Source organism: Ziziphus jujuba, chromosome 9, assembly GCF_031755915.1.
Source record: "Ziziphus jujuba cultivar Dongzao chromosome 9, ASM3175591v1".
NCBI classification, from domain to species: domain Eukaryota; kingdom Viridiplantae; phylum Streptophyta; class Magnoliopsida; order Rosales; family Rhamnaceae; genus Ziziphus; species Ziziphus jujuba.
In genome coordinates, this window is record NC_083387.1 from 24,242,945 (window position 1) to 24,252,865 (window position 9,921).

The window sequence follows — 9,921 nt, forward strand, 5'->3', positions numbered from 1 at the left end:
AATAAAACCGTGACTCTGAGGTTAATGTGTCAGTAAAAATTCAATAAATGTCGCTGAATGTGGAGCTAACCAGATTTGCCATTAATACTGTGTGTATATTTTATCTGAATTGTATTGTATGTTTAAATGCTACTCATCAAAAATGAATACCAACCACTAATCTATGTTTACGTAATAATAAAATTTAATTATATAAGGTTGTTATTCAATTATATAATTTTTCTTGTATAACTTATTCTTTCAAGTCTCTTAAATAGTATTTTTTTTATTTCAACTACAAATAATCAGTAAAAATATTAAAGCAACATAATTGAGCTGGTTTTTTTGTTTTTTGCTTTTTTTTTTTTTTTTTGAATAGAGGTAAGATTGTGCGTCGCCTGTTACCTTCTCTTTACTTTTTAATTTTCTTTAAGTTCTTTTAAACAATCTAATTTTATTTCAACAACAAATAACTAGTAAAAATATTAGAGTAACAAAACTGAGATTTTTTTTTTTTTTAAGATATAGTTAAAAGGTGACGGATTATTTAGATTGTGTGTCACCTGTTCACTCCTATCTTTGTTTTTTTTAGTTCTTTTAATCAATCTAATTTTATTTCAACAACAAATAAGCCATAAAAATATTAGAGTAACATAACCGAGCTGTTTTTTTATATATTTTTTATTATATATGTTACAGGCGACGCACTAATTAGATTGTGCGTCGCCTATTCTCTTCCTTTTACTCTCTAATTTTTTTTTTTTTAGTTTTTTAAACAATCTAATTTTATTTCAACAACAAATAACCAATAAAAATATTAGACCGACAAAAATGAGCTTTTTTTTTTTATATAGTTAACAGGCGACGCACTATATAGATTGTGCGTCGTCTGTTCTCTCTTCTCCCTTTTTTTTTTAGTTCTTTTAATTAATCTAATTTTAATTCAATAACAAATAACCCACAAAAATATTAGAGCAACATAACTGAGCTGGTTTTTTTTTTTTTTTTTGTGTTATATGTGTAACAGGCCACGCACCAATAAGATTGTGTGTCGCCTGTTCTCTCTTCATTTTTTTTTTTAGATCTTTTAATCAATCTAATTTTATTTCAATAATAAATAACCAGTAAAAATATTAGTACGTTAAAACTGAGCTGTTTTTTTTTTATTATTATATATAGTTATCAGGCAACATACTATTTAGATTGTACGTCGCCTATTCTCTCCTCATCTTTTTTTTTTTTTTAGTTTTTTTAATCAATCTAATTTTATTTCAACAATAAATAACCAATAAAAATATTAAAGCACCAAAACTGAGCCTTATATATATATATAGTTAACAGGTGACGCACTATTTAGATTGTGCGTCACCTATTCTCTCCTCACCTTTTTTTTTTATAGTTTTTTTAATAAATCTAATTTTATTTCAACAACAAATAACAAATAAAAATATTAAAGCGCTAAAACTGAGCTTTTTTTTTTTTATATATATAGTTAATAGGCGACGCACTATTTAGATTGTGCGTCGCCTATTCTCTCCTCACCTTTTTTTTTTTTTAGTTCTTTTAATCAATCTAATTTTATTTCAATAACAAATAACAAGTAAAAATATTATAGCGCTAAAACTGAGCCTTTTTTTTTTTATGTAGTTAATAGGCGATGCACTATTTAGATTGTGTGTCTCCTGTTCTCTTTTTTTTTAAGTTTTTTTTAGTTCTTTTTTTATTATATATATAGTTAACAAGCGACTCACTATGTAGATTATGCGTCGTCTGTTCTCTCCTCACCTTTTTTTTTTAGTTCTTTTAATAAATCTAATTTTGTTTCAACAATAAATAACCAGTAAAAATATTAGAGCGCCAAAATTGAGCTTCTTTTTTTTGTATAGTTAACAGGCGAAGCACTACTTAGATTGTTCGTCGCCTGTTCTCTTTTTTTTAAGTTTTTTTTTTTTTTTAGTTCTTTTAAACATGTACAAACCCATAAAAAAAAATCAGATTGGGCCATTAAAAAAAAAAAAAATTAGATAGGGCCATGCCAAGAATTGAACTCAGAACCTCATATCTCTCAAGGAATCACCACATCACCAAGCCAAATGACTTGGATGTAATAATACACCAAGAACTAGCTAATATAGTGTTAGGTAACGCATTATTTTAAGAATGCATCGCCTAATAGATGAAAAAGTGATGCATTCTTCAACAAATGCATTGCCTTTTCTTTTGTTTTTCTTCAATTTTTTTGTTTAAACATTTAGAAATCCATAAAAAAAAATAAAATCAAAATAGGGTCATAATAAGAATTGAGCTTAGGACCTCCTATACTCTTAAAAAATCACCACACCACCAGGCCAAATGACTTGAATGTAATAATAGAACAAGAACTAGCTAATATAGTGTTAAACGATGCATTATTTTAAGAATGCATCGCCAAATAGATGAAATGTAACACCCCGTCCCGAACCATGTCGGAAATTTTTGCACGTTAACCGAGGTTGACTGTTGACCGTTGACCGAAGGGGTCAAAAGTTGACTTTTTGATCCGGTTGAAATTCTAGGTTGACTGAGGTACCGTTACGAAGTACACGTTGGCACGAGTTCGTAGACTGGTAGCACGTTGAAAACGGAGCTACGGTTTGAAAGTTATGAGCAAAACAAGTTGAGGTCCAAACTGTCCAAGGGGTGCCGGAGTTGACTTTTTATTCATGCAAGGTTGAGCTTTGACTCATGCATGGTTGTGAAGTGCTCGTCGATACGAGTCCGTAGACTAGCGGCACGTCCGATTTGGACATGTGGTTTGAAAGTTATGGACCTGTAAAGTTTTTCAAATACTGTATTATTTTAATATTATTTTTACACGCATAACGATGTGCCACGTGTGACTCAATGAAGGTGGCCATGTGTCACCATGGTGAAATTCCACATGTCAACCATGTGAAAAAATCAAATTATTTTATTATTTTTGAATAATAAAATTATTATTAATATTATTTAATTATTTCTTTTTTATTTCTTTTTCTTTTCCTTTTTCTTTTCCTTTTTCTTTTTCTTTTTCTTTTCTTTTCCCCACGTGGGAAAACACCAATCCTTTCTTTTTCTTTTTCTTTTTCTTTTTTTTTCTTTTTCCTTCTTCTTCCCCGAAATACACACACACACACGCAGCTTTTCTTTCTTCTCTCCCGACCGTCCCTCTCTCTCCTGTGTTTCAAATTCCGGCCACCCATAGCCCTCACGCGCCAGCCACCAAGGAAGCCCGCCACCTCGCGAGCTTGGCCGCCAATTTTCACGGCCAGCCGCCGCCGGACGCGCGCCGATCGGGCCGGAGAAGCCGCCGGCCGCCGGATTTTCTCTCTCCTCTTTTCTTGTGTTTTCTGGCCAGCCCACTCCCAATTGAGCCTCCTATCCCCCTATTTTGGGTCCTCTGAATCCAAAAATGGCCTCCAATCTCAAAAATTCGAAGCGGTTTGCGAGATATGGAGAAGTGAACACCGGCCGAAACTTTCCGACCAAATTCCGGCCACCTCCGGCGGAATTGGGGTCGACGGAGACCGGATTGGTGATCCTCGTCCCACGAGCTTCGATTCGGTATATCATTCGACCATTTTGGTTAAAGTTTGTGTTTTGACCCCCGGGTACCGGGTATTATTTATCCGATTAAAATGTTAATTTATTTGACTGTCTGTGAATTTTGTTCTAGGAGCACCGGTGAGTCGTAGAATTGATCCCGTGGTAGATCATGGGTTAATTGCGTGCTCCAGGTGAGTGACCCACCTTTAAAAATATTTTCGGGGTAATTAATTGTATTTATGTGGTATTAATTTGGTATCTGTAAAATTGTGCTCATGTGGTGTATTTTAAATACAATCGGGAAAAATATTATTTTATATATATATTTACCATTGGTAATAAATGGAAATTTTGGGATCATTAAGAAATTCCCGATTATTATTTTATGGTGATTTAATTATGAATTATATTGTTGTTTAATTTATTATGCATGAGCAAAGTGAATTTTGGTGGTATTTGTACGTGGTTTTAAATTTGATTTTCAGGGCATAATTGGGTTAAATATTTTACGAAAATATTTGGTTATATTTTATAAATTATGCCCGCGGTATTTTTATGGTTGCATCTCGTATTTCGAGGAAAATTGTGGTTTGTTGGTTATCGCTGTTTCGTACCGGGTTGTTTAAATAAAAATATGTGGGATGGTGTTTTGTGAAAATATGGTATACTTCCCACGGTGGTTTTTGGAAAAACGGTACGGTTGGTTATTATTGTTTATTTTTAGACGCACTCATACAGTATTGGTGTTCTGGTGTATGGTGTATGGACACGTGGTTTAGCACGCGGTTATTATGTGGTTTAGCGTGCGGTTATTACTTCACCCGTGAGTTGCCATTGGACCGTGGGCAGGCAAGGTTATTGTTGCGCACAGCCGCCCCCCTCCTTGGCCGGGTGATGGTTTTTAGCAGTCGGTACTGTCGAGACGCCGAAGTGACCACTGCAGGTTTCTCTCTTTAACCTCCCGCCAGTCGGTGCTCGGGACGCTGGGTATCGGAGGGCATCACCGGTATATGGTGTGGTGCGTCAGGTGTAATTGTCGGTGTAAAATTGCAAATAATGTTTTAAACCCCAAAGGTGTTCAAAAAAAATTATTTATTATAATTTATTACAGAATATTTATATTTGGGGTATTTATTTATTTGTTTATTTGTTGTTTATTAATTCGTTTGGTTCCTTGGTTTTTGGGAAGTACGTACATCGGGTTTTGTGAAAATGTTTTAAAAGGGAAACTTTTCCAACGAAGTGACTAGTGAGGGTTTTGAGAGAAAGTATTACTTCAATTGTTTATTTATTTATTTATTTAATTGTTCGGTACTGGTTAATTAAATTTCCTTATTTTTATATTATTATTATTAAAGGTGTTTAGTAGATAGGGTCACTCACTGAGATGATTAGCATCTCACACTCTTAAATTCCGTTCCCCTAGGTCCAGGTTGGAGACGTTGATTGTCCGGGGCGAGCCCAACGTCTCAGTTCGTTGCCGAAGGTTCAAGAAGTTTTTCTTCCCTTTTTCCTCTCTATTCTGTATTGCTTCTTTATCTGTTATTTTTATAAATTCCACATTTGTCGTATAATGCTCTGTATACTGTATTGGACGTGTCGTTGTTTTTATGCACTGGGTTGCTGCTGTTGTTTTATTTTTGAAGTGCTGAAATTTGTGGAACAATTTGTAGTTGTGGGAGGAATAAGGGGATGTTTATAGAAGTGTGTTTTCAGTGCAGGTAGTTTGTGGTAAGTAAATCCCTTAGGGGAGGCTCTGTCGGATTTTCCGTTGGAGGGTCCGGTAGGGTTTCCCTGGGATCAGGGCTGTCTAGGGTTCCGGGGAAGGAATTCTGGACGGGTCCTGACATGAAAAGGAGACGCATTCTTCAACAAATGCATCGCCTTTTTTTTTTTTCAATTTTTTGTTTAAACATTTAGAAACCCATAAAAAAAAATCGAAATAGGACCATACCAAAAATTGAACATAGGACCTCCTACACTCTTAAGGAATTACCACACGACCAGGCCAAATGACTTGGGTGTAATAATACAACGCGCAAGTATTATGTCTCTCGTGAGTTGCCATTGGACTGTGGGCAGGCAAGTTTGATATTGGCCACAGCCGCCCCCCTCCTTGGCCGGGATGACGGTTTCAGCAGCGGTACTGTTGGGATGCCGAAGTGCCGTTTGCAAGTTTCTCTTTTTAACCTCCTGCCAGTCGGTGCTCGGGACGCTGGGTATTAGAGGGCATCACTGGTATATGGTGTGATGCGTTAAGTATAAATTTTCGGATAGAAATTTAAAACCTCAAGTTGGTCAAAAATTATTTATTATATTTTATTACATTTTATTTATATTTGGGGTACTTATCTATTGTTTATTAAATTAATTGATCTCTTGGTTTTCGGGAAATACGAATATCGGGTTTTGTGAAAATGTTTTAAAAAAAAAACATTTCCAACGGAGTGAATAGTGAGGGTTTTGAGAGAAAATATTACTTCAATTGTTTATTATTTATTATCTATTTAATTATTGGTATTAATTAAATTCTTTTATTTGTTATATTATTAATATTAAAGGTGTTCAGTAGATAGGGTCACTCACTGAGATGATTAGCATCTCACGTTTTTAAATTCCATTCCCCTAGGTCCAGGTTGGGAGACGTTGATCATCCGGGGCGAGCCCGACGTCTCAGTTCATTGCCGAAAGTACAAGGAGCACTTCTTCCCTTTTTCCTCTCCATCTTTTATTGCTTCGTTATTTGTCATTGTATTAATTCCACATTTATCTGTATAATGCTCTGTATACTGTATTGGATGCATTTTATTAAATACTGCATTGTTTCCCTGTTATTCACTTGGAGCGCTGTAAATTTGTGGAATCAATTTGTAGTATTGTGGGAGGAATAAGGGGATGAATATAGAAGTGTGTTTTCAGTGCAGGAAATTTTTGGTTAGTCCTACCCTTAGGGGAGATGCTGCTGGATTTTCCATTGCAAGGTTCGGTGGTATTTCCCTGGGATCAGGGCTTGTCTAGGGTTCCGGTGAGAAATTTTGGACGGATCCTGACACCTTCCCATACTTCCTTAAGGCATATTGACTATTAAAACTATAGATTAGTAAAAAGACAAACACCTTGTCCCCCACTCCCTCAAATTAAAAGAGTAAATAAGTTTTCTATTAATCATATTTCTCCCCACTTCTACAATAGGCCAAAATGCAAATAACAACTCTTCCACAACCACACAGATATTCCACTGGGCCACCACCAATCAATGAAATCCAGCAGAAACATGCATAGGAAAAACATGAGAACCAGCATGAACAGCATAGATAAAACAGTAAACTTTCATGAATAACAAACCAGAAAAACAAGCCTAGCAAAAACAGTAAACCAGCAGGAACAACAAATCAGCAGAAACAAGCATAGAAAAAACATGAGAAAGATGAAATAAACAGGCCAATAAGTCTTTTAACAAATAAACTAAGGTGATGAAGTACAATATGGCATTTTAGAAGTAAATCAATAACATGATAGATTAGAAGATTGAAGTAGAGCAAAATGGCAGTGGTATGTGGAAGAACATAATCAGTTGCAAAAATGGCTGCTCTTCTCTTCATTTATCATGATGTACAGAAATTAAACATTCCAAACACAAACAGCAGCATGTGAATATACAGCAAAACCAGTATACATTTAGTCCAATAATCAAAACACATCTCTATTTTACATAGTCAGCTGATAGTGCTTGCTATAAGACAGAAAATCCCAGACAAGCACACCAAAATTAAAAAAAAACAACTTATTCTCCCAAATTTGTTGCAAGATAGGTCATCCTTTCATTTTCTCATGCAGACATGCCAAAGTCCAGCAAGTCCTTAGATTAGCAGCATGTTAGTTCAAAAAGACCATAAGACACCACTTAGTTTCATACCTATGGAAGACAAACTATCAGCTTCAGAATCACATTCCGATATGTGTTGACGATTTTTCTCATTTTATGAGGGCCTATATAGATGAGCAGCATGGTTTGTACAAAGTATGATCATACAAATTGCATAAGAATAATAAATAGTAAATGTATTATTTTCTTACGAATTGTTGAGGAGTGGACAGTTTCTTTTGTCGTACGATTACAGAACTTTTCCACATCCATTGCAATGTCAACCTCTATACTTTATGGAATTTGTTACCTTCTCCTTTCTCCTTTTTAATCTTCGTCCACATCCTTTTACCCTCACGGCAGATGGGTCTTTCAAAACTTCATAGTCATGAACAGTGCTTCCTTTTTCAGAAATGCCTCTACTCTTCATGTTGCTAACTATGGATTCAATCTTGCCTAGCAAACTTTGAAGACCATCATTCACAATTACACTTGCCCCTTCATATATTATGGCTTTATCAATGAGTTCTGAAGTAAGTTGGAATAGTTTAGCTCGCCAAGTCAACATTGAACTACGTTGTCCACTTATCTCAACGCTTTGCTTATCGATTATTATTTGACATTTTGCACCTCTAGTCCACCTTTTCATGATATATTGATTTGGCAAAGGAATGTTACGAAAGAGTCTCAAGAATGCAAAGATATATCTACAGGGAAGTTCTTCACTCTCAAACTTCTTACATGCACAAGATGCAAAGCCTAATTCTTTATCATAAGCAATTTTCGGCACTCTATGAACACCTTCTTTTGGACTACTCTCGACCACATACATTTTGTGTATAGCATTTCCGTCAATTTTGCAAATCGAAATAACACATCCTAATCATGTAGAAAGCGTAGGGTAGAGGCTAAAGGCTAGCGCGATCAATTTACACGGACCAAATAAATAATAATAGTGTTGCACGTATCAAAATATTCACCAAATTTATTTATCAAATTACATATGATAAGACGTTATGATTATTATATTTATATAACTTGAATGAACTCTTAAATAAAAAAGTAAATTAAAAAAAAGCTAATTAAATATATAACATGAGTGAACTCTCAAATGAAAAAAGTGAATTAAAAAAATAAGCTAATTAAATATTGCCACAGCATTTGCTACATTGTTTGATCGATAACTTTGATGAATATTTTGATAAGTATAGTATTATAATATAACTCTAATTTAGGAAGTAAATTGCAAAACAAATTTTGAAAAAAAAAAACTAGATAGGTATGTGTTGAGTAAATCAATGGATAATTTTAGTGGTCCTTGTAAATAAAGATTCGATTATAAATCATATGAATAATAAAAAAAATTCTGATCGGATTGAGAGTAACAATTACAGTTACATTAATATGATTATTTAAGAGGCATCAAGATTTAAATTAGAAATTTCATATTGAATCAAAATTTTTTTCTTTAGGATAGTAATAAGAACTGTGACTCCATATACTTTAATAATGAAAATTGAATTTATGAGACTGGCAACTATCATTCTTTTCTAAGTGCACCAATTCATATACGAATCCCAAAGGGTTTTTTTGAAAAGTAACCACCTTCTAAATTAACAATTGAACAATAACAAAAAAAATATTTTTTTTTAAAAAATAACCACCTTTTTACGTATTTGGACTAAAATACCCTTTAACAGTACAATTTCTTTTTTTCCACTTTCCTTCCAAAACTGCACGGCTGAATCTGTAGCTCACTCTCAGACACATCTCCCCTCTCCACCTCCTTCTCTCTCTCTCTCTCTCTCTCTCTCTCTCTCTCTCAATTTTTCGCGTTTAAAGAGATGTTTTTTGGTTGTACAAATTTTTTTCTCTATGTTGGCGACTTGAGTGAGATTTTTAGTTTTCTGGCTGTACTAATTTTGTTTTTAATTTTAATTTTTTTTAATTATTTAATGGGTTTTCAGAGAATGAGTTGCTTTTCTTGCTTTATTTCTCATCGGAAGGATGTCAGCAAGGTTGAAAATAATTATGGTACTCGATCCTCAGGTATCTTCTTCACTGTTTCAGCTTGCTAAATGTGGAAACCTTTTTTGTTTTTTTTTGGGTATAGTTTTGCTGAATGTGGCAATGATTTTCGCAAAACAATGCTTAAAATTGTAGGAAATGGGAGGGAAAAGGCGAGTTCCAAGGATGGTGGTATGAAGATTTGAAATTGCACTGTTTATCCAAATTCAAATTTTTTATATTAATTATTATTACTATTTTAAATTGTTTATTATTATTATTATTATTATTATTATTATTATTATATTTTGAGGGTTTAGTTTTTAAAGAATTTGTTTATCATGTGTAGAAATTGGGAGAGGAAAAGGAAATGGTAAGGGTGGCAATGGCCCAAAAAACAGTATGACTCATAGTTTCACTTTGAAATGTCACAGCCAGTTGAGTAGTTATCCAGTGAGGGTAGCCCTTCAATTTCCCCACGAGGCAGTGATGAAGTGAAGGTAATT

At 34.1% G+C, this 9,921-nt stretch overlaps 1 long non-coding RNA gene across 1 annotated transcript; it reads left to right on the top strand.

The window, feature by feature from the left end:
- Positions 1-2,426: 2,426 nt before the first annotated feature.
- On the top strand, positions 2,427-5,180 carry LOC132799487 (uncharacterized). Its single transcript, XR_009634132.1, has 2 exons — positions 2,427-3,561; positions 3,674-5,180. It is a non-coding gene; the product is annotated as an uncharacterized LOC132799487 (long non-coding RNA).
- Positions 5,181-9,921: the final 4,741 nt, after the last annotated feature.